General features: G+C 39.2%; 1 non-coding gene across 1 annotated transcript; it reads left to right on the forward strand.

Moving 5' to 3' along the window:
- The first annotated feature begins 21,272 nt into the window (after positions 1-21,272).
- Positions 21,273-21,345, forward strand: Trnak-cuu (transfer RNA lysine (anticodon CUU)). The gene has a single exon. It is a non-coding gene; the product is annotated as a tRNA-Lys (tRNA).
- Positions 21,346-23,870: the final 2,525 nt, after the last annotated feature.

The following is a 23,870-nucleotide window of genomic DNA, read 5'->3' on the forward strand; positions in this document are numbered from 1 at the left end:
AAAGAAACGCTACTAAAACTCAAACCTCACATAAAACGTCACTCACTTATATGGGAGACTTCAACACACCACTGTCACCACTAGACAGGACAAGCAGTCACAAACTTAACAAAGTAACAAAAGAATTAACACAAGTTTCATCTCAGTGGGGATTAACAGACATCTATAGAATGTCCCATCCAAACAGAAAAGAATAATCTTCTTCTCTGTTCCACATGAAACCTTCTCTAAAATCGACCAAATAGTAGGTGGCAATAACAAACCCTCAACAGATACAAGAGAATTGGAATAGTCACCTGTATCTTATATGACCAGCATGCTTTAGAAATTGGATTACAACAACAACACAAATCGCAGAAAGCCTACAAACGCATGGAAACTGAACAATGTTCAATTGCCCCATACCTGCATCAAAGAAGAAATAAAGAAATTAAGGACATCCAAAAATTCAACAAGAATGAGGACACAACATACCCAAACTAATGGAACACCTTGAAAGCAGTGGTACCAGAGAAGTTCATTGCATTATGTGCCCATATGAACATAAACAGAGGATAGTCACAATAGAGAATTAACAGCGCAACTGAAAGCCTTAGAACAGAGAGAAGCAAACTCACCCTGGAGGAGTAGACACCAGAACATAATAAATTTGAGGGCTGAAATCAATAAAACAGAAACCAGGGAAATAATGCAAAAAATCAATATAACAAAGGGTTGATTTTTCAAGAAAATCAACAAGATAGACAAAACTTTATCCAATCTAATGAAAACTCAGAGAGATAACATGCAAATTCACAAAATCAGAAATGAAAAGGGGGACATAAAAATGGACACGGAAAAAAATCCCGGAAACATTCAGGTCATACTTTGACATACTATGACCTTTATATTTACAACAAATGTATGATGATCAAGAAGGTATACAATATTTGGCAAAGGATAAAGGGGGAGATACAGAGACAAAGACAAGAACAAAAGCTGGAAAATATAATCAACTTTTATCAAAACACCAGAGGAATATCAGCCAGGGAAACCGAGATCTTGACCATTGTTACCCAGCTACCAATCATGCTAGTTGTTTAGATCTTAAATAAAAAGAATTCACAACTCCCTCAAAGAAGAATAGTCACTCTCTTTTGCTTCTGACCCTCCAGGTACTGACATTTTTCCCAAAAGAGATGCCTCATGGTTTAGAGCGCTCTCTAAAATGGGGGTAATATCTTTCTATGCTTCTGCAAACTCTAATGGCTCCTTGTGGTTTAAGGCAAAACCAGCCCCACTATGCCCACACAGAAATTAATACAGAAGAATGATTTAATTTCTGCTTCCGACCACATGTATAATGCCCCAGCATGTGGAAACTGCCCTGTCCACCCACTAAACACCATGCACACTTGAGAAAAGAGCAGATAAGAAATTCCTTTTTTTCTCAGGAACTCAACTTTCCTGAAACATGTTATGGTAGCTAGTGAGTGTGGAAAGTTAAAAGAGCTGTGATCATGTATTGCTGAAAGATGATTCTAATGACCTATTTCCACTGGTTTATAAACTGTGTGTGACACATAAAGACAAATCTGAATGTGGAATATAATATTGATAAATTCCATAAGCAAACTTTCTGTTTTTTGACCCATTGTCAATGAGAAAGCATGTCTCAGAAAATTAATTCTAAAATGCTGGGATTAAAGCAGTTCTAGACTTTGCCTTTCCAGTGAGAAATATCTCCATAGACGAAAGAGGTTAAAAAAAAACAAAGACGAGAAAAAAAATCTCTGTAATGATTGCATGCAACCATCTTTCACTAATGTTCAAAGAGGAGAAAGCCTACAACAGATAATTTTTTTGAGACAGGGTTTCTCAGTTTCCCTGTGCTATAGCCTTTGTTGTAGTGGGGCTAGCTCTATAGAGCACACTAGTCTCAAACACACAGAAATCTGCCTGCATGTGCCCTCTGAGGGCTGGGATTAAAGGCATTCATCATCACTGTCTGGCCCCTAAAACATATTTTCCATTCCATAATTGCTGCCACTTTTAAGTTCTTCCAGGGTCAGATGCCAGCTGACAATTTTAAGAAGTTAAATAGGGTCAGGAAACTACAAGTCGGGCCTGTAAGGCCAGGAAAGACTTCAAGAGAAAAGATAGTACCATAATGATTTCATAGTACACCAGTGACATGCAACAGCAGGTCACACTTTAATGACAGGTACTGACACAGATGTACCAGGAGATGAGGAAGTTAGGAAAGGCAGAACAAAGAGAAGATAAAACCTGGGGCAGAGAAGTCTTGCTTAATTTATGTCTTATTCTATGTAAACTTCTTATGAAGAATTGCCAACTCTTTACTACTTACAGGAGGAAATTTAAGGAAATGAGAGAACACTAGAAATAACACCTACACAAAGGCCTTGGCCCCCAGACTATTGCATTCCCTCATAAACATCTTCCTTGTTTTATAGGAGGAGCTCTATTTTATTCTGCATATCTCAGGGCATGATGGAAAAGTCCTAAAGCAAAGTCCCCTGGTTGTTACTGTTTCTGCCAATCATGTTCCTAGTTTTGAGAAGGAGCATTGACCATCTCCATGATTGAGGACCTAAACTGAAAGTATTGTTTGCTCAGCCCAACCCTCAAAACAAAAGGGTTTTCAGTTTCAAACAGTTGTCACTTGGGTTTGTCACTATGATTTTCTCTAGAAAACTGGACCTTTCTGGCACAACAGGCCCTAATGTTCACTGTGACCAAGCAATGCCCCCTGAGCAGTTTCTAAAACTGTTGTTTTGTCAAAAGGAGATGGGCCTGGGGCTCTTTGCGAATGATGAGTTTCTCCTTTGTCAAGGTTTGGAGACAAATGTCCTGGACAATCCTAGAGATCAAATTTATATTTTAGCATCCTAATCTCTACACATGCCATGTAAGTACACTACTCATCTTTGGGCTATTTTATAGGCAGCACTCCCTCAGCTAAATCATATTTTATGGGTCTCTCTCTCCGTACGAATAGGTTAGTCTTTTATATGTACAATTGTACTCTTCCACATCACAGTTTAGTAGTGGAGTGCAATCCAACACAAGAATGCCATGTATGGACATATTCAGTGTCCCATGCCTATAATATCACTCTCAGGAGACAGAGGAATGTGTATCTCTATGAGTGTGGGACTAGCCTGATCTACAGAGCAACTTTGTCATGCACCAATGCTATACCTAGAAAAAAGTTGTCTCCCTGGATACAGGATGTATCCCTGAAGCATGAAAGGACTTTGGGAGAGACACTCACTTAGCCTAGAGGCAGGAGGGAGGGCATAGTCCCTACTGCAAATGACTTGACAGATTTTTGACTCCTCCTGGAAGGCAACACCCTACCTGTGGAGAGGGAATAGGAATGGGACAGGGGACTGGAGCCAAATTGGGAGGCATGGGAGGGAGGGACTGGGAACTGTGATCAATATGTAAATTAAGAAAAAAATAATAAATATGTAAAAATCAAAGAAAAAGCTATATGAAAAAATCAAAAATAAATAAATATAAGTATGTACTGAAATAAAGAAAATGCCTTTTACAGGATACACACAAATAACTAAACATTAATCTTGTACCTACACATTACATGTTTACTGCAGAATTTGTAGAAGACACTGGAGAAATTAGGCCACTCCAAGTTTGGCTACTTGACTTCCTATGCACCAAAAGAACTCTAATGCTGACTATCAATGTCTTTCTACGCAAAGCTCTGATGGAAATGAAAAGCTTTCCACTGTGTGAAATATTCATACTCCAACACCCGGGTATGGGGAATTGCTAGGACCATATAGTACCTTACAGAACACTGAATGTGGCCAAAGTTTCCCACCAAGCAACCTGGAGGGCCTTCCACACCAATTCCCAGGTCTTCCCATCCCATCCTCCCCATCTGAGGATAGCATCCCCTCACTCACCATGTTGTGGCTTCTGTGCTCCTCAATGGTCAACTCATAATTTACTACAATAGCACTCCCCAGAAGAGAAATCAATACACTGGCACTTGTTCTGCTTAAAACGAAGCCCGAAGCAAGAGTAAAAGCCTACAGTGTGTTTACAGGAAGTATCCTGCAATGCCCGTGACTGGCAGATTGGCCTGGTTTTGCTGACTGGATGGTTAAGCTTGAACAACAAGAGCACTTCCTCAAGGGTTCCTTGGCTCTGGCTTCTACTCAAGACCCAGACCTTGTAGTCACCTACAGGGAGACAAATCTCAATGTCACTTACTCCTGTCTAAAACAGACAACCCCATTGTCTTCTAAGAGTGTGTGAGATCATCCCTCTCCTCTTCTACACAATGTGCAGATGTTGCAGCAGATACAATTACACAATGCAGACTGGAATGATTAAATTATTCAATAGAGGGAAGGGTGCCCATATTATTAAAAACTTGAGAGATTTTAGGGAATATGGCACAGAAGTAGTTTTTTCTGTGGTTTCTTGCTAAGGTCAGAGGAACTGGGTGTACATTTTATCTAGTAGTCACAGACACTTCAGAAAACCATGAAAGAAGGGAGGGAGCCATATCACAAAGAAGATGATATATCTTTCTCCTATTATATGCTTGGGTGATAGCTCTAATGCATTTGGGAGTTTTATTCCTGAAACTCTTGACAAAAGAATAATAATAAAAACTGTTGTCGTCTTGGTAATTTGAGAGAATTGGTCTGGGAAGATTACTTTTCCAAGCATTGTGATGACCAACACAGCTTCCTCGGGGTACAGTTGAGAAAATAACTGCATTATTCAATGATCTCTTCTTGAACAGGACTGTGTTCAGGTTTCTAAATCAGTGGAGCCATCATCCAGGCTTGAGATTGGAGAAAGAATTAATTTGTTGTTTGTGATCTGGTTCCTGTTTTCTTTTCTTTTTTGTTTTTTTTTTTTTAACTTGTCTGCAGCCCCAGTAACAACCATGAAATAAGTGGTTTCATTTCATCTTACCTCAGTGGGAAACTACAGAACATACATCTCTTTTTCTGTGCTGAAATCTCTTGCTAGTAGTTACGACATGGAATAATCACATCATGTGATTGTGTAGTACCCTCTGAAAGCTGGCTAGCAACCTTGTTTTCAGGAGAAAGGAGTGAGTGCAGAAAGAGAGCAGATGATAAACATCTGCAGCAAATCAGCAGGATACAAGATAAACTCAAAAAATTCAGTAGCCCTACATTATTCAGAAAACAAAGAGACAAAGAAAGAAACCAGAGAAATATCAGCCTTTACAATAGCCACAACCAACATAAAGTATCATAAGGTAATGCTTACCAAACAAGTGAAAGACCTATATAATAAGAAGTTTGTGGCTCTAAACAAATAAATTAAAGAATATACCCAAAAATGGAAAGATTTCCCAGGTTATTGGATAGGAAGGATAAAAATAATAAAAATGACAATCTTGCCAAAAAAATCTAGAGATTCAATGCAATCCCTTTTGAAATCCCACCACAATTCTTCACGGACATTGAAAGGATAATAATCAACATTATATGGAAAAACAAAAGACCCGATATAGCCAAAACAGCCCTTTAAAATAAAAGAAATTCAGGAGGCATCACCATCAGTGACATTAAGCTCTAGTACAGAGCTATATGCCTGAAAACAGCCTGGAATTGGCACAAAAAAAGAAAGGTAGACCAATGGAATTGAACTGAAAATCCTGATACAAACCCACACAACTATAAACACCTGACATTAAACAAAATGGCTAAAAGCATACAATGGGGCAAGGAAAGCATCTTCAACAAATGGTGCTGGCTCAATTGGATGAGGGTGTGTAAAAGACCACAGATAAACCCATATCTATCCCCAAGCACAAAACTCAAATCCAAATAGATCAAAGACCTCAACATAAATCCACCCAAGCTGAATGTCTTAGAAAAGAAAAGAGGAGGTACCCTTGAACAAATTGATATAGGAGACCGCTTCCTGAACATAACTCAAGGAGAACAGACACTGAAATCAACAATTAACGAATGGGAACTCTTCACACTTAGAAGCTTCTGTAAGGCAAAGGACACAGTGGACAAGACCAAAAGGCATCCCACAGACTGGGAAAAGATTTTAACCAATACTACATCACACAAAGGGCAGATCTCCAAAATATACAAAGAACTCAAGAAACTAGACAACAAAACACCAAATAACCCCATTAAAAATGGGGCACAGAACTGAAAAAGAATTCTCAATAGAGGAAATAAAAAAGCTGACAGACACTTAAGAAAGTGTTCAACATCCTTAGCTATCAGGGAAGTGCAAATTAAAACAACTTTGAAATACCATCTTATTCCAGCCATAAGGGCTAAAATTAGAAACACCAATGACAACTCCTGCTGTTAAGTATGTGGAGAATGGGGAACACTCCTCCACTGCTGGTGGGAGTGCAAACACATACAGCCATTTTGGAGATCAGTATGGTGGTTCATCAGGAAAATGGGAATTAGGTTACCACAAGACCCAGCAAACCCCCTCTTAGGCATATACCCAAATGACTCACATCCATGCAACAAAGACATGTGCTCAACTATGTTCATAGTAGCATTCTTTGTAATAGCAAGAACATGGAAGCAACCAGATGCCCTTCAATTGAAGAATGGATAAAGAAGATATGGCACATCTACACAATGGAATACTACTCTGCAGAATAAAATAATGGAATCTTGAAATTCGCAGGCAAGAGGTTGGCACTTGAAGAAACCATCCTGAATGAGGTAACCCAGTTACAAAAGGAGGAACATACTATGCACTCACTCATAATTGAATTTTACACCTAGATCAAAGGATCCCCAGCTTATAATTCACAACACCAGATGAACTAGGATACAAAGTGTATTCTGAGAGATTCATATAAAGTTCCTCACAGAAGGTGTAAGGGACAAGTTCCCCAGAACACATGGGGAGGTGGGGGTTGAATAGGTTGAGAACTAGGAAAAGAGTAGGGGATGAGAGGAAAGAATGTGTGACTAAAAAGATTGACTCAGGGTAAGAATAGAAGACAGAAGAGAGAGACTCAGTGTGAGTGAGAAAGAGAGACAGAGAACAAAAAGAGTGAGACATTATTGTTTTGAAGAGAAAACTGTACCTAAAGAAAGGTCTAGAGACCTACAAGTCTGTTGCCAACTAACAATTTGAGCAAACGTATAAAGGCTACAATAAATGCACTTTCTGGATAGTGAGATCAACAACTAACTTATCCATCATCATGGAGCCCTCGTCTAGTACCTGTTGGAAAGAGAAGGCAACACGCATACCTAAACACTTAGTCGAACTAGAACACAGACACAGATGGAGCAGACAACACCAAGTGGCAGAAACATAGAGAGAGCTGACCTGAAGAAGGAGGAGCTAACGGGCCCCAAGCTGATAGCTGGCAATCCAGCATGGGACTGACTCAGGCTTCCCTGAATATGGGTCTCAGCCAGAAGGACTGAGCAGTACTAAGGACCTCAGACAGTGGAGACAGGATGTATTCCTGGTGCACAAAAGAACATTGCAGACACATTCACCATGGAGGGATACTGCCTTAACCTAGATACAGGAGAGAAGTAATAGTCCCTACTTCAAATGACATGACAGACCTACATGACCCCACCTGGATGGCATTGCTCTACATGTGGAATTGGGGTGGGGGGATGGGTGGCAGGGTGGTCAGAGTGCATGTGAGGGGCAGAGAGTGTAAGTGAGAGGGATGGAGGGAGGTGTGGAGAGGGAACTGGGATCGACATGTAAAAAAAAAAAAATTAGAAATTTAAAAAAAAAAAAATTCTCAGGCCAGGAACTTCCAGGCTAGTGGTAAAGTGGAAAACAAGGGAAAACAGCACCCAGCCCCTCCTGGTACAGAAGTCCTAAGCCATGATCATCCAGGAGCCATGCTGTGTTGCTGATGGCCTAGGTGCATTGGATCAGCTGGTGGGCATTCAGAAAGAAGAGGAATTCTGATCTATGGGGGTGAATGACTGAAGCTTCCCCTGGCCCTTCCCTCCTCTCCTCAGGTAGCAGTGACTGTGACTGGAGGGACCACAAAGAAGCATGCAGGTGGGGAGGGTTGAGGGGGTGAGGTGGAGGATAAGGTGGTTTTGGGGAGAAAAAGTATGGTAAACATTTTTATGTAAACTAAGAAAATACAACTAACAAAATATATGGGAAATAGATGTGATGGCTATGTGCAGACTTGGTACAATCAGTCTGAAGCAAAGAAAACAAAATAAGGTAACAGTGGTGTAGTAGACAATTCAAATGGGCCTGGAGATTTATAGGTCATCACAATTCATCAACGTAGCATAGAGAACATCAGAAGGAACTTCGGGTATTACAAGTATGATACCACTTCTCTAGGCAATAAAAGGTAGAACAGGAAAAAGGATTGGCAAGATCCAGAAGAGTAGAAAGGAGACAAAAATAAAATTATAATAATGAAACATAACATAAAAGGAGAGATGGTGTACCACACATAATCAGTAAAAGGAGGCAACAGTTAAGAGAGCAGATGGTGCAGAGAAGTTCAGGGGAAATCACCATAGCAAGAAGGTAGAGTCAGGAATTAAATGAATAAGATTTCACTTCAGGCATGCACCTCTGAGTAAGACTCAGTGATATGAAAAGACAAAAAGAAAAACAGAAAAGGAGAGATTTATCTACACTAGGGATGTCTGAGGAAATCAGAAAAAGAGACTACAGGTAATGTTAAAAGATACAGAGGTTCAAAGAAAAGTAGTAAATAAGTCAGAGGAAGATGTAAACTGTTGCCTGTGGTCTCTCATATCTACAAACATAAATTCAAGATTAGTAATTTTAACGAAACCAGGTTGACTGTTTAAAAGTGCCATTTATTTCTCTCCAGAAAAATATATGTACTTGTCAAAAATTTCTATTCGTGTTTCCTGTTAGAAACCTGTTTATTGCAAGAATAGAGCTAAAACAAAAATGGTTTAAACATTTTTGCTGTCCAATGCTAACAGCTCTCAGCTCAAAATTTATCTCTGAGCACTGGTCATTAAATTCAGATTATCAGAAAATCAGATGCCCTTTTAATGTAGATGACACTAATACTGTTTTATGTCTAAAGCTGTTAAAAATTGAAACTAGTTAAACTGTTACAATTAGTAACACTGATAATTAACATAAATTTAACAGTCACCATGTCATAATGGGTTTAAAGACATAAAGGGTGCTTAAATTTGATATTACAAAAAGAAATTACACGATATTTAATTGTTTTATAAGACAGTTTTTAAATGTTTAAATTGAGAAAGTTACATTGTATTTGTGCTTCTATTACATTGTTAATGTTTGTAGTTAAATCAAAGGGCTAAAAGTTAAGATCACAGCCATACAGTGCATATACTAACCAAAAGTTGAGATGATCATTTTTTATGTTACAGAAGGCAATCCATCCTTGCATTTGCTAAATTTGGAAACGTAAGTTATTTAGATAAACTGAGTCACACAGTTGTTTTATGTTTCCCTAAAAGGAGTTTCAAATTAAAATCAGTATTTTTAAAGCTAAAACTGACAATGCAAAGTTCTACTTTTATAAAAGCTGGTAACCTATTATAAATGTTAAGAAACACAAGTTACAAGCCATCCTTATAGATTAAACTGTTGGTTATAGTCAAACTAAGTATTAATGATTAATAACAGTAATAAACATTACTCTGTCTCCTATTCATGTTCTAAATAATTAAGGTTAAAACAAGTAACTGAAAGCCAAGTTGTCTATTCAGATCTACCTAGAAAGACTTTGAATACCACAAAGATCTGTAGAATAAGGCATTTAAATGTTAACTAAAACGCTGTAATACTATCAGGCAAATAATCAGAGAACCTAACAATGACCCAAGATCTCTAAAGATGACTATGGGGCAGCATAGATTGTGACAGGGTGCAAGATGTTCAAATACAATGCCTGCTGCAAGACAGGACCCGGCTCAAACTGTGTAGAGGCTACAGGGTACTGGAAAATTGTCTGCACCATCTTTGCCTAGACAAAATAAGGTGAGACATTTCCAAGTCAAAGTTCCACAGAGAAAAAACAAAAAAAAACAAACAAACAAAAAAAAAAAAAACAAAAAAGAATAAATAAATAAACCCTCTCACATTATGTACTTGGTGAAAAACTTCTCCCCTGAATGCCATAAACAATTGATTATGGCTAGTAATATAATGAATGGTCCCTGTCATTTTTTTAAATAGATTCAAAAGTTAAATAAAATTTATCCTTCTCAGGTCTCTGATACTATTGATGTCTTGGCTAACCAAAACTTTGTGAGCTTGGCAATAAAGGCACCCTTAACATGGCTCCTAAAAAAGGATCTAAAAATATGAAAACATATGTCTTTTTTGAACATTTATTTATTAATTATGCATAAAGTGTTCTGCTTGCATACATGTCTGCATGCCCAAAGAGGCTACCAGATCTCATTATAGATGCTTGTGAGACACAAAGTAGTTGCTGTGAATTGAACTCAGGACTTCTAGAAGAGCAGCAAATACTCTTAATCTCTGAGCCATCTCTCTAGCCCAAGACATATAAGTCTTAAAGACAGAAAAATAATTTACAATATAAAAATGCAGAGCTTAACATTTAATTAAGTTCTCTTAAGCTATTGAGCAGTGACTCCCAGCTGTTTAGACAAAAGCTCAAGGTTTTATGATTTATTTTGGTTGTCATCTAAGTGTAAATGTGAAGGACTTTTCATCAGGCCTAATGTACCTCTGACCAGTCTGTACGTGGTTCTCTCTTGACAGAATAAAAATGTATAAGCTTTTTCCCTTGTTGAGATAATATATCAAAAGGTAACTCCTATACATAGGGGACAAGATGACTAACCTTTAGGCCAAAAATCACCAGAAGACTTTTGCCAAGTTTTGGGCCTCTCATGTCCATAGCAAAGAGGGAATGTGATGGAAAAATTAATAACCAAAAGGTATAAAATTAGGGCTTATTGCCCTAATAAAGAATAAAGAGAACAAGAATTTCTGCCAGTAGATAAATCCCTGATTAGAGTACAGAGCCCACAACCTGTTCTCAGGGGAAGAAGAAAATCCCCCAACCTTTCAGGTGTGCTTATCAATCCTGCATAAACAAATGACAGATACTATTAACTTAGATCCAGGATGACCTTGTAAATTAAATTTGTACTCTATGAACTGCCTGTATTTTGGAAACCTTGTCTACTGAAACTATTGGTCTCCAGCCTCCCTGTCTGTTTATCCTTTTAAAAACACTTCACTATTTTAGGCCACTACCTTACGTTTCCAATAGAGTGAGGTCCCAGCTGGCTTGATTTTTAGCAATACAAACCTTTTGCTTTTGCAGTCAGAAGTTACTTCCATGGAGGTTGAGGAAACTGGTAGACATAGTAGTAACAAGCTGCTCAAGGAGGCTTTATAGGCTATAGAACTCCAGGTAACAGCTATTTGAAAATCAAAACACTATTGTGTCAGGGATATGCCTCTATTACTTCATGCTTAATTTTGCTGTGTTTTCTTAGCTGCAAGTAGGCTAAAGTGCTAGACAATACCAATAAAAGGAAGGGGGGGATGCAGGAAATGGAAGACTTATCACAGGCATTGGTTTGTAGACAATGTTGAAGATTCACATGGGCTGCACTGGTTCACCATAAGTACAGGGAGAGCAATATTGAGGAGCAGGCTTTAGTCAGCAACGATTATCATCTGCTAGAAGCACAAATCGGCTGAGACATGTTCAAAATGGGAACAGAAGTTAAAACGTATATATTTAATTGGAATTCTTAGTTCCTTACCTTTAGTGATCAAGAAGGACAGCAAGACCAGGGAGAAAATTACATCCTCAGAATAGCTGTACTTATCTGCAGTCCTTTTGTCCTGAAAGCAGTGGATCCAAACTTTATGACATTTGATCCTCTGAAGCCTATATGAACTATGTTATATAAAAGGACATAAAAGTTTTAGATATATTATCATTACCAATTTGTGCTGAAATCCATATTGTAGAAAAAGTAGATATTAGGTATCTGTAAAACAACATTTATGTCTTTATATTTTTAGATCCTTATTTAGGAGCCATATTAAGGCTGCCTAATACTGACAAGCTGACAAAGTTATGGTTAGCCCAGCCAACAATACTTTCAGATCTGAGAAGGATATATTTAATTAACTGTCCAATCTACTAAAAAAAAAAAAAAAAAAAAAAACAGGGACCAGTCAATATACTCCTAGCCATAACCAATTGTCTATGGCATTGAGGGCAGAAAGTTCTTCACAAATTACATAATGTGAGAGAGTTGTGTTTTTTGTTGTTGTTTGTTTGTTTTTCTTTCCTCTGTGGAAGAGGGACATGGAAATTTCTGACCTTATTTTATCTAGGCCAAGGTGGTGCAAGCAGTTTTTCAGTTCCCTGCAGCCTCTAAAAAGTCTAAGCTGGGTTTAACCTGTCAACAGACAATGTATTTGAGCATCTTCCTCCTTGTTCAGTGTCATAACAATCCATACTGTCCCATGATCTTCTTAAGAGACCTAGGGTCATTGTTAGGATCTGTGATTCTACGTCTGATATTATTATTGCTTTTTAGTTAAGATTTAAATGCTTTATTCTACAGATCTCTGTAGTATTAGAAGTCTGTCTAGGTATAGCTAAATAGACAACTTTGTTTCAGTTACTTGTTTTAACCTTAATTATTTAGAATATGTATAGGTGACAGAGTGAAGTTTATCCCTGTCATTAATCATTAATACTTAGTTTGATTATAACCAGGAGTTAATTGATAAGGATTTTCTCATCATATGAATTTAATGACCAGAGCTCAGAGATGAATTTTGGTCTGAGGGCTGTTAGCATTAGACCCCAAAAATGTTTAAACCATTTTTGTTTTAGATCTATTCTTGTAGTAAAATGTAGGTTTATAATAGGAATTACACAGATAGAATTTTTTTTTCCAGTCCATTAACATTTGTAAGATTTAAAGGAAATATTCTATGATCTATCCTGTCTTTGTGAGTATAAAGTCCTATATGCCACTTTAAACCCAACCAAGGAATACTATAACCTTAACTATCAGTCTTCAACTCCTTCAAAGAACACAGAAGGATAATATATAAAATCTAGAATTGAAAGGGACAACTCCCCTGGTCAGATCCGATGTTCTTCTGTAATGTTCCATCTTAAGCCTATAGGCCATAGTTTATGTATGGCAGATTTTTCAGCCCAGCAAGAAATATAAAAGTGTCCTACCTGTGTTGTCAGGTTGTCAGTACCTTTTCTCCACATCCTTCAGACTGTCTAGCAGACTCTTTCATGAAGAAGGAACCATATAGCAATGTCCATCTTGTATCAGCAGTCATTTTCCTGTGGGTCCTGCATGTCCAGTCCATACAGCATAAGTCCAAACAGTCCAGGCAAGAACAATATTTTGCCTAAATCGCTGGTCTTGCCATATTGGAGGCAAACTCTAGAACTTTTCAACAAGTACATATAATTGTCTTTAGAGAAATAAATGGAACTTTTAAGCAATTAACCTGGTATGGTCAAAATGTTAATGCATATTACTAAATTTAAATTTATATTTGTAGATATGAGAGCCCACAGCAAACAGTTTACATCTTCCTCTGACCTATTTACGAATTTTCTTTGAACCTCTATATTGCTTTACATTACCTTTTGTCTCTTTCTCTGATTTTGTCAAACATCCTTAACATTGACAACACTCTCCTTTTCTATTTTTCATTTTTCCTCTTATCAATGACTCTTACTAGGAGGTTTTGTGGCTGAAGTGAATATCTTATTTATTTATTTAAATCCCGAGTGTTCCTTCTTACTTACTGTGGTGCCTTCTCCTGAGTGTCTCTGCACCCTCTGCACTCTTAACTCTTGGCTTGTTTTTCTGCTAATGTTGGGTACACCAGCTCTCCATTATTGATGCTTAATATGGATAAGGAGAAACAAATAGGCTGAATCTATGTTTATTCAGGGAGAAATAACTTACAATATAGAAATAGGAATACTAGCTGTTCCTGGTCCCAAATATGCCTCCAGATGTACTCCTGTCCCTGTGCTGCAAGCAATAGAGCTCTTTGAGCCCCCTCTTCAAACTTAGTTCCCCCATGTAACTCCTGCTCTGTCTCCACCCCAATTGACATGGTCTATGCCACAGATGCAAAAAAAGTGAAGATCTCACCAAAATCCCCATTTTAGTCTAAAGAAAAGATTTAGGCTTGATACCAAAAACTATATACAAAACAGTGAATAACAAGTGTGCTCTAAGAAAAGGAAAATTGAGGACATATAAACTTAAGACATAACTATCTAGAACTAGGATGAAGGCAAAATGGGGATTACAATAGTGTCGTCCAAAGCTGGAAAGCTTAAGTCTACTAAGAAATATATCTAACTAGGAAGAGAGAATAATACTTGTGATAATTTAATATTCAACCGCATCAAAGACCTGAGAAGAAAAATAACAATACTAGGGTAGGCAGGAAGTGTGGTTGGACAACTTCAAATGGTGCAGCAAGGACAGAAACAGCTACCTGGATAGTCAAGGTCTCACATCAAGGTTTGTACAGCCAGTTATTACTAACGCATAGAGTACCTGAGAGACCACAACAAAAGCAAGGAGGTAAAAAGTCTGTCTTACCCTGACTTGGCAGGGTTCAGCAGTCTTCTAAGGCCTGAAATCTACTCAGCATTGTTTCCTTGAGTATCTGATCTTGAATCACAAAACTTTCTAGAGAATGCATTGAATCAGTAAGTCTCTTGCTTTCTCCAACTACAAATGATTCCATATTTTTAATATTCTTAGGTATTATCTGAATGGCATTTAAACTGCCTTCCAGAATCAATGTTCTATCTGATAGCTTTCCATTATCCTCAGACATGGAACAGATTCTGCTAGTCTTTCCATCTGATATTCCAGTTTTTTAACCTTATTAGCAGCTTCATTCAACCAGGAATTAGCTGTTTCTGCTAGCATGTTAATGCAGTGCACTGTTTCTGTTTTGGTTAGTGAAGCATTTGACATAGAATAAATTCTGTTTTCTAGTTGGTAATTTTTATGTTCCATGTTTTGTATTCTAGATGTCAGCTCTCTATTTGCATCTCTAATATTCTGAATCTTTTTTTCATCAGGTTGATACCCATTGTCTTTACAAAAAAAAATGTATATATCGGTTAATCCATGATATTCTTCTGTTAAAATTCCTTCTATATATGAAGTAAAGGAATTTCCAAAGTCTTCCATCATAAGATTATCCACCCTAGGTATGGAACAATTGATCTCATATATTATATCATCTTAAATTGTGAAGAATATTGTATTTACCTTAGGTGGAATTCTGCTGTCCTCGAACTTTGATGGTTTTAGTTGTTGAACTCAGCTTGTGGTGGTAATGCCTGGAGGTGTCCCACCAAATTGCATCTGGCAGCAGACAATCCTTCTGATCTTGGTCCCTGAAGAATAGCTCTTAAAAAAATAAGGCAAGCACAATTTTGTTAAACGAATGAGTGAAAGGAGTCTTGTGCATATTTCTGAGGACCCCAGGGTTAACAGGTGTTGGCTCTTACTGGACCCTTTGGGCCTCAGGAAACACACCAGCTGGGCAGGCGCCAAGTGAGCCACAGCTGCAAATGCAAAGTGGGGAATTGGCAAAAGATGAGCAGTGTGAGCTTTCTCAGGGCTGCGGTGGAGGTAAAGTTGTAGGGCAGTGGCAAATGTTCCACAAGCTGTGGTGTGTCCACCTGGTTACTCAAGGAACCCTGCCCATTCGGGGATGGTGTGAGAAGTGAGCGGAGTCTGCCACCTTGGTGAAAACCAGGTCCAGTAAAAATCCGGATTCCGCTTCTGACACCAGATATTGATGTTTGATAAGGATCAGAAAAAAAAATAGGCTGAATAGATGTTTATTCAGGGAGACATAACTTACAACATAGACAGATGAACTCCAGCAGGTTCCTGGTCCCAGAAAGCTGTTCCTGTGCTGCAGGAAAGAGAGCTCTCCCAGTATCCTCCTCAAAATTAGTTCCCCCGGGTCACATCCGGCCCTGTCTCCACCCCGCAATGGGCGTGGTCTATGCCAAAGGCTGGGACAAGGTGAATATCTCACTATGAATACTGAATGCTCCATTTAATTCATAAGTCAAAATTTAGTCAACCAATGGTGGGGCAATGGCAGAGGTGTTCTATTAATATGTATAAAGAGTAAATAGGAATTGCTTCCACTAATACTAAAGACACTCCATAACTGCACATATTATCTGCCTTAAGGAACCACATATTTGCACATATTCCCTGCCTGAAGGGTGTCTATAAGCCTGTATGTGCCCAAATATATTGCTTTTAGATAGGAGATATTCACCAAAAAAGGCCCAGATAACCTATGGTAGGAAAGGTAATATATTAGGGACAATAGATGTTATTTTTGCTCTCTGTACACATGACAAGTTGGAATGGGTTCCCATATAGGATTTCAGACAGGACAGGCAGGCAGAGTGTGTTCCAGAAATGTCACAGCCACTCAGAGAAGCTTTATATGGAATTAGATGATGAGATCCATCTTTAACTACTTGGTGGCAGTGCACATGTTTAATATCAGAACTAAGGAGGCTGTCAGTAATCAAAAATGAAATACAATAATAAAACAAAACACATAAGGAAGAATTAGATTCACCTTAATATGAGTCACACCATCTGGTGGTATCCTGCATGTATAAAGGGAATTGAATGAGTAGGCTCTCCTTCAGTTGCTCCTTGCCCTATCTATGACTACCAAGTTTATAACTTTACTAGCTTTAGAGCTTTCTTCTTTGGACTTTAAGAGTATAATGATGACCAGGTGAGACATGCATCCTGGTGATTTAAACAACTGCTGTGGTCTTCAGATTCCCATTGCTGGCAGCCATTTTTTGGACTACCTGGACCACAGCATATGAGACATTATAATAAATCCACGTTCTACATATATGGAGAGATTCATCCTACCATGCCTGTTCAAGCAGAGAACCTCGAAAAATGAAGTTACTTTTTGCTTTCTTTTGATTTTAACCTTCTACTGAACATGTGTCAACTAACAATATTGCTCACAAATGCAAACTTCCTAGTTCTGTTCCTCTCAAGGTTTCAATTTTCTAGGAAGACTACTTTTTCCATTACTATGCATTTTCCAAGCATTTCCTCTGATTTTCAGTGATAAAACTCCTTCATTCGTAGAGCCATTATCCAGCTTTCTAGGAGGAAAAGGTGATACTATCTTGTTTGTCATCTGAATGCAGTTTCTCTTTCCTGATTTAAGTGCCAGTGGTGGTCCAGTTTTCTTCTAGAGAAACACATAGTTCAGCCAGTTGGGCAAGATTAGCCCAGATGACAATTGTTTGAAAAGGTAAACACTGTTGTGTTGAGAGGTTGACTGAGCAAGCAAGACATCTGTTTAGGTCCTGACTCATAAAGAAGGAACATAGCTCCTTCTCAAACACATCAATGAGCTTAGGAGATTCATTATCAGCCTGGTGACCTAGACTTAGACCCTCAGGTATTGACAATGAAATAGATTCAGTCCTTTAACATAATGAAGATGCTTAGGAGAGACTGCAATTGTTTGAATCCAGGGCCTTGGTGGAGGTGTTGCTTCATATCTTGTGAACACTACTTTTCCCACCACATGGAGCTGGGGTTATCGGTCCCAAGGGCACTGAGGGCATATTCAATAAAGTTCCTCAGGTGCACTGTGTTCTGCCCATGATACAATACATGAGTAGCCTTCGCATGAGCTGGTCAAATTGAAAGATAACTCCTACTGACTTCCTAAAAGTCTCCCATTTCTTCCATCTCCCCCGAAAGTAGGGAACTGGAAGATATTCCTGATAAGAAGCTTACTTAGAATAAGACATAAGTCAAGCAAGACATCCCTTCCCCAGGTTTTATCTTTTCTTTCTTCTGCCTTTCCACTTTCACTCATCTTCACACACCTCTACCCTAAGACCTGTCAGTGAAGTGTGAACATCTGTTTCATGTTACTCATATACTATTAAATAATTACAGTACTAATTTTCTGTTGAAGAATTTATTTGCCTTCCTGGCCTTACTTGCTGTTTCTTATTACTATTTAAATTCTTCAAAGTTTCAGTTGTAATATGACCCTGAAAGAATTTTAAAATGGCATTACCTATGTAATGCAAAAGTCTGCTTTATGAGCCAGGTTTGTGGCGGTGCTTTCCTTTAACCCCAGTACTCAGGAGACGCAGGCAGCCGATTTCTGTGAGATTGAGACAAGTGTCATAAACACAGCTAGTCTCACTACAAACAGCCAGTTCATGCATCTGGGATAGCTCCTGGTTGCACTGCCAGGGTTCCTTGTACAGATCAATTCAAATAATTATCATAGACATTCACAGGATTTAGTCTGATGCAAGGGAAGTCCTCCAACTCTCAGTCCACAGTCTGTGAGTGCTACTAAAAGAGTATTGGGGGTGGGGCATTGTGGGAGTGGGCTTTTCTAGTTAGAAGAAGTATGTCACTGGATGAGGGCAGAGTCAGGCATTGATGTTTCTTATATACATGATGCTGGCCAGTGTGTTGGTGAACATCCTGTTAGCTCTGAGTGATGATTTAAGGACACTAATCCCCAGTACCACATTCACCTGCAGGCTGCCATGCCCCACCCATAATGATGATTAACTGAATCTTTGAAATATTAAGTGAGACAACTCAAATAAATGTTTTCTTTTTAAGAGTTCCCATGGTATGTAGTATCTCTTCACAGCAATAAAATCCTAACAAAGACAGATGTGGGTACCAGGGGCTAGGATATTGCTGTGATAGGCTGGCTCTATCATAAAATTTCTTTGATTATTTTTTATGAGTATAGTTGATCTGCTAGCTTGTGTCTCCCCGTTATGTCTATTCATTTTGATTTTTTCCTCAGTGCTATAGGCTTTTAAAGGGCCAAGGAAATGTCTATGTGAACTTCCAATTCAGTTTCCTTCTAAGGAAACTTGATGAATACATTATATTGTCCATGTAATGAAATAATGTGGGAAGCACCAGAATTATATGACTATATTGTCAAAGAAGCAGACATTTACAATGTGTTTATCACATTTCGTTTAACATAGTTATGATGTAGGACTCATGATGGACCCCTGAGAGAACTTGAGCAAGCCTGAAGCTGTTGGCTAGGAACTCCTAGCCCCAAGGTTGTTTTGGTACTCCTCCTGTTTTGATAGCACACCCTCGTGACAGAACACCTCAAGACACACACACAGCTCAGTGGGGGGAGGAGATAAGCCTAAAATTCCTGTAATTTTCCACTGTGCTGCAAGTCAGTATTTAAGACCATTCTTTCCCCTCAGTAAACTGCATTTGGTGTTCCGTCATTGCCATTGAATGAATCACACTCTGTCTTGTCTTTATTTCTATCTCTAGGCCTTCGCCCGATTTGTGGAACACATCCTGGCACAGGTGCTACAGGTGTAGGTCCCACCAGGATTGGGAAAGAAAGGATCATCTATGAGATGAGATCACCCTTGAAGGCTGGCCCGCAAAAGTAAGTGAATGAGGGGGTATTGAAGGGATGAGTGCTAGTAACTGTAAGGAAATGCTCAGTGGATTATTAGTGGCCCTATTGAAAGACAGGGCAATAGGACTAAAAACAAGACAGGTAAAGAATTCATTGCAACAATTTAAAAGAAAAAAATGGCAGAGATGAATAGGACTTTTGAGGAATTACAAGATTTAGAATCTGAACAATCTATTAGGGGGAAAGAGGGGTCCCAACTAAGAGATGATAGTCATGCTGTAACTGATGAACTGGACCTACTTTGGAATCAGAAACTGAAGCTGGTGAGCGCATATGCCAACTGCCAAGACACAACCACTTTTGTGATTCTAATTCTTTTTGTAGGTCCTCTGTACCTCGAGTGTTAAAGGAAGAGGCCAAAAATATAATAACCAAGGTAGAAGCATTAGAATAGGAAAGACAAGTGTTTCCAGTGATTGAGACACTGAATCTGGAGGATACCATGGTAGGGAGCACAGCCCATTAAACTTTAAGGATATAAAACAGCTTAAAGAGGCTTTCACTGTTTATGGGCCCCATGCTCCTTTTACTCAGACAATTTTTTGATTCTTTTGCAGCATTATATTGCACCCTTAGTGATTGGATGCAATTCCTATAGACTTGTGCTGAGTGGGGGTGACTATTTGCTCTGGAGAGGCGAATTTTCAAGAATTTTGCAAGGAAACCACACAAAGTAATGCTGCTACTGGATTTCCTGCTAGGAATTTAGATATGCTCAAACACACTAGGCAATATTCTACACTTGCAGCTCAAATTCTTTTTGACCCAACAGTCCATGCACAAAATGCTGTTGCTGCTACTAGACCTTGCAAAGCCCTGCCTAATAAGGCTGTAGGAGATCAACTAAGGTATGGCAGGGACTGTCCCGAGCCCTATTCAGATTTTCCAGACTGCCTCCTACAGCTGCCAGGACACATATTTGGTGATGTTGGAAATGCCGTGCCCATTGTTAAACAATTCACATTTGAAAATGCAAACAAGTTTTCTAAAGAGGCTTTAAGTCCCCATAAGGCCAAAAGTCTTAATGAGTATGTATGCGTATGTTGGGACATAGATCGTCATCACATTATGGGCCAGGTTATAGCTTCAGTCATGCAAATAGGTGGGAAGAGATGGAGGAGCCAGACAAAAGCATTGCTTTGTGTGTGGACAACCAGGATATTTCAAAAGGAATTGCTGTGGCTCCATGTAGTGAGATAGTCCTTCTGTAGCACTGACCACACCCATTGGGGGGTGGAGCCATGGGCGGAGGTGACCTAAGGAAGGAGGTCAGAGGGGGCCAGGAAGGTGCTCTTCCCTTTGGCGGACTCGGACATGAGAGGATCGGGTTGAATTTCCTGGTGTTTATCTGTCTAGGTTGTAAGTTATTTCTCCCTGAATAAACATCTATTTGGCCTATTTGTTTATCCTGATCCTTATTTACCGCAATATCTGGTGTCAGAAGCGGGATTTACCTGGGTTTTGCCCCCCAGGCGGCAGAAGCCTCTCCCTCCCCCCACCCCTTTCCCAATGGGCAGGGTTTAACCAGGTGGACTCACCACAGCCCTGGGACATTTGCCTCTTCCTTACTGCAAAGGAGATCTTTGCCGCTCAGCTGACCTGAGAAGGCACTTACCGCTTATCATTTTTTGCCCATTTCACGCACGGGACTTTACATTTGTGCAGAGCCGGGCTCGGCAGCACCCCGCCGGCCTGCGGCGGCACCCGCCCGGCTAGCACAGTCGGTAGAGCATGAGACTCTTAATCTCAGGGTCCTGGGTTCGTGCCCCACGTTGGGCGCCATTTGTAACGAGTACGGTTTTTCTGCCTGCCGTCGCCCGGTCTTGTCCCACCACTGCGCCAGCCCCAAATAATACACAGGATCCATTGGAGCAATCATCGTCCCATTTCAGCAGGAAGTAACCTTAAGATAACGATGCCCCCTTTCCCTACCCTTGGAATTGTGGGATAATAGTCATCGTCTTTGGGTTGATTTTAGTTATTTGGGATTGGGTGATGCTTACACTCGGGTTTATCTTTTAGACAGGAATAGGGAATGTTTGGGAAAGGTATGGTTTAGATGGGATATAGGTAGATTAGCCTCTTTTCTTGAGAATTTGAGTAAGAATGAGATAGTATTTTACAGCTTACATTGTTGTGTATTCTTATGTGGTAAGCTATGTAAAATTAAGTTTATATTTTGTTATATTGTGTTAAATGTTTCCACTTATAATATCTTATGCACATTATTTTTTACCATATTCTATGTATGTATACTTTTCCTGTATTCAAGACATTTTGTATATTGATACAATTTGGGATATTTATCTTGCTGCCCTTTATAGTTCTACCTCTTGTCTTGACACTTATACTCTACCTCTATTTTAGGGATTTACATGTAGGCATATGTAAATAGTTATATTGTTTAAGTATTTGTTCCTGCTTTACTCAGGAAAGTTTTAATCTGTCTTCTTAGCTAAGTCCCCGAGTATTACAGATTATCTTCACTCACATTTCCTGTACCTATGAGATTAGTCAGATATAGATGCTTAATCTTCAATCACTTCATAGACATGCAGAACATGGCATTTAAATGTTTTAATATTAGTATCCATTGACATGAGACACTGTTGCTCCTGACAGCACGTGCACTTTCCCGAAAATATGTTGGACACTGTTGTTGCTCCTGCTGGAGTTCAATCTCGCCTCAGCTAATGGCCTGTTGGGCATAAAATTGCCCCCACCTTGACCCACTGATTTGGACATGCAGTCCTATGTGCTTACAAAGACAACATAAAAGACTGCTTGACCTTGCCAAGTCAGGGAAGACAGCCATTCTATTTCCCTGCTGCTGTTGTGGTCTGTCAAGTTCTCTTGGCCTTAGCCAAATCTGGGTGTACCAACGTCACTGTGTGACCTAGGGTGACTGTTCAGGTGGCTTGCTGTTTCTGTCCTTGCTGCACCTTTTGGAAGTTGTCCTCCGCATTTCCTTCACTCTAGTATTGTTAATTTCCCTCTCAGGTCTTGATGAGGGTTAAAGATTAAACTATCACGACTATTATTCTCTCTTCCTAGTTAGATATATTAGGTACTAGACTTACGTTTCCAGCTTAGGAAAACTCTATTGTAAACTCCATTATGCCCTCACCCTAGGACTAGATATGTAGGTCATATTGTTCTCGATTTTCCTTTCTTAGAGCACACTTGTTATTCACTGTTTTGTGTATAGTTTTGTATTAAGCCTAAATCTTTCTTTTAGACTAAAAGGAAAATTGTAGTGAGATAGTCCTTCTGTAGCACTGACCACGCCCATTGGGCGGTGGAGCCATGGGCGGAGGTGACCTAAGGAAGGAGGTCAGAGGGGGCCAGGAAGGCGCTCTCTCTTTCTGGCTTGACTCGGACAGGAGAGGATCGGGTTGAATTTCCTGGTGTCCATCTGTCTAGGTTGTTTATTTCTCCCTAAATAAACATCTATTCGGCTTATTTGTTTATCCTGATCCTTATTTACTGCATAGCTCCAGAATGTAGTACCTGTTTCCTAAATGGTGAGCTGATAGACATACAGGTCTTTTTTCAACTTTTGTAATAACTCATAACTCTGTTAATCTTTGGGGTAAGAGATATGCTTTGGCCATGGGAGAAGTTCTTACTGAAAAAATATGCTGGCTGACCAAGGTTATATACAAGGAAGAGGACTGGGTAAATTCCCCCCAAGGTGACCTCAGTCTGTTGTATCTAAAAATTTAATTATCAAAAGCGTCGCGGAGATCACTCTGGAGCTGGGAAATTTTCCCTAGGGGCTATTGCTATGCAGCCTGTCCCATTTCTATTATCTGAAAAACTGATGACCCAGTAAGTGGTTGAGCAATGGCCAATATCTATTGAGAAAATTACAGGCTGCACATCAACTTCTAAAGGAACAATTAGAGGCAGGACATATTGTTCCTTCCTACTTCCCATTGAATACTCCAATCTTTGTTATAAAGAAAAAATCTGGAAAATGGAGACTCCTACAAGATTTCTGAGCTGTTAATGATTGCATGCAAATTATGGGAGCCACATAACTAGCTTACCATCCCCTGTAGGTATCACTTTTCAAGGTTGTCATTTGTTATTTATAGAGCTAATAGATTACATTTTTAGCATTGCCTTGCATCCTGAGGGTAGTGTTTTACTTGCATCTGGCATACCTTCTATTAATTTTGAAAAGCCTTGATAAGAGATATCAATGGGTGGTGTTGCTTCAAGGAATGGCCAATGACCCACAATTTGTCAAATTTATGTATCATTGGCTATTGCTCCATTACAGAGAAATTTCAATCCCT

Source organism: Phodopus roborovskii, unplaced genomic scaffold (assembly GCF_943737965.1).
Source record: "Phodopus roborovskii unplaced genomic scaffold, PHOROB, whole genome shotgun sequence".
NCBI classification, from domain to species: Eukaryota; Metazoa; Chordata; class Mammalia; order Rodentia; family Cricetidae; genus Phodopus; species Phodopus roborovskii.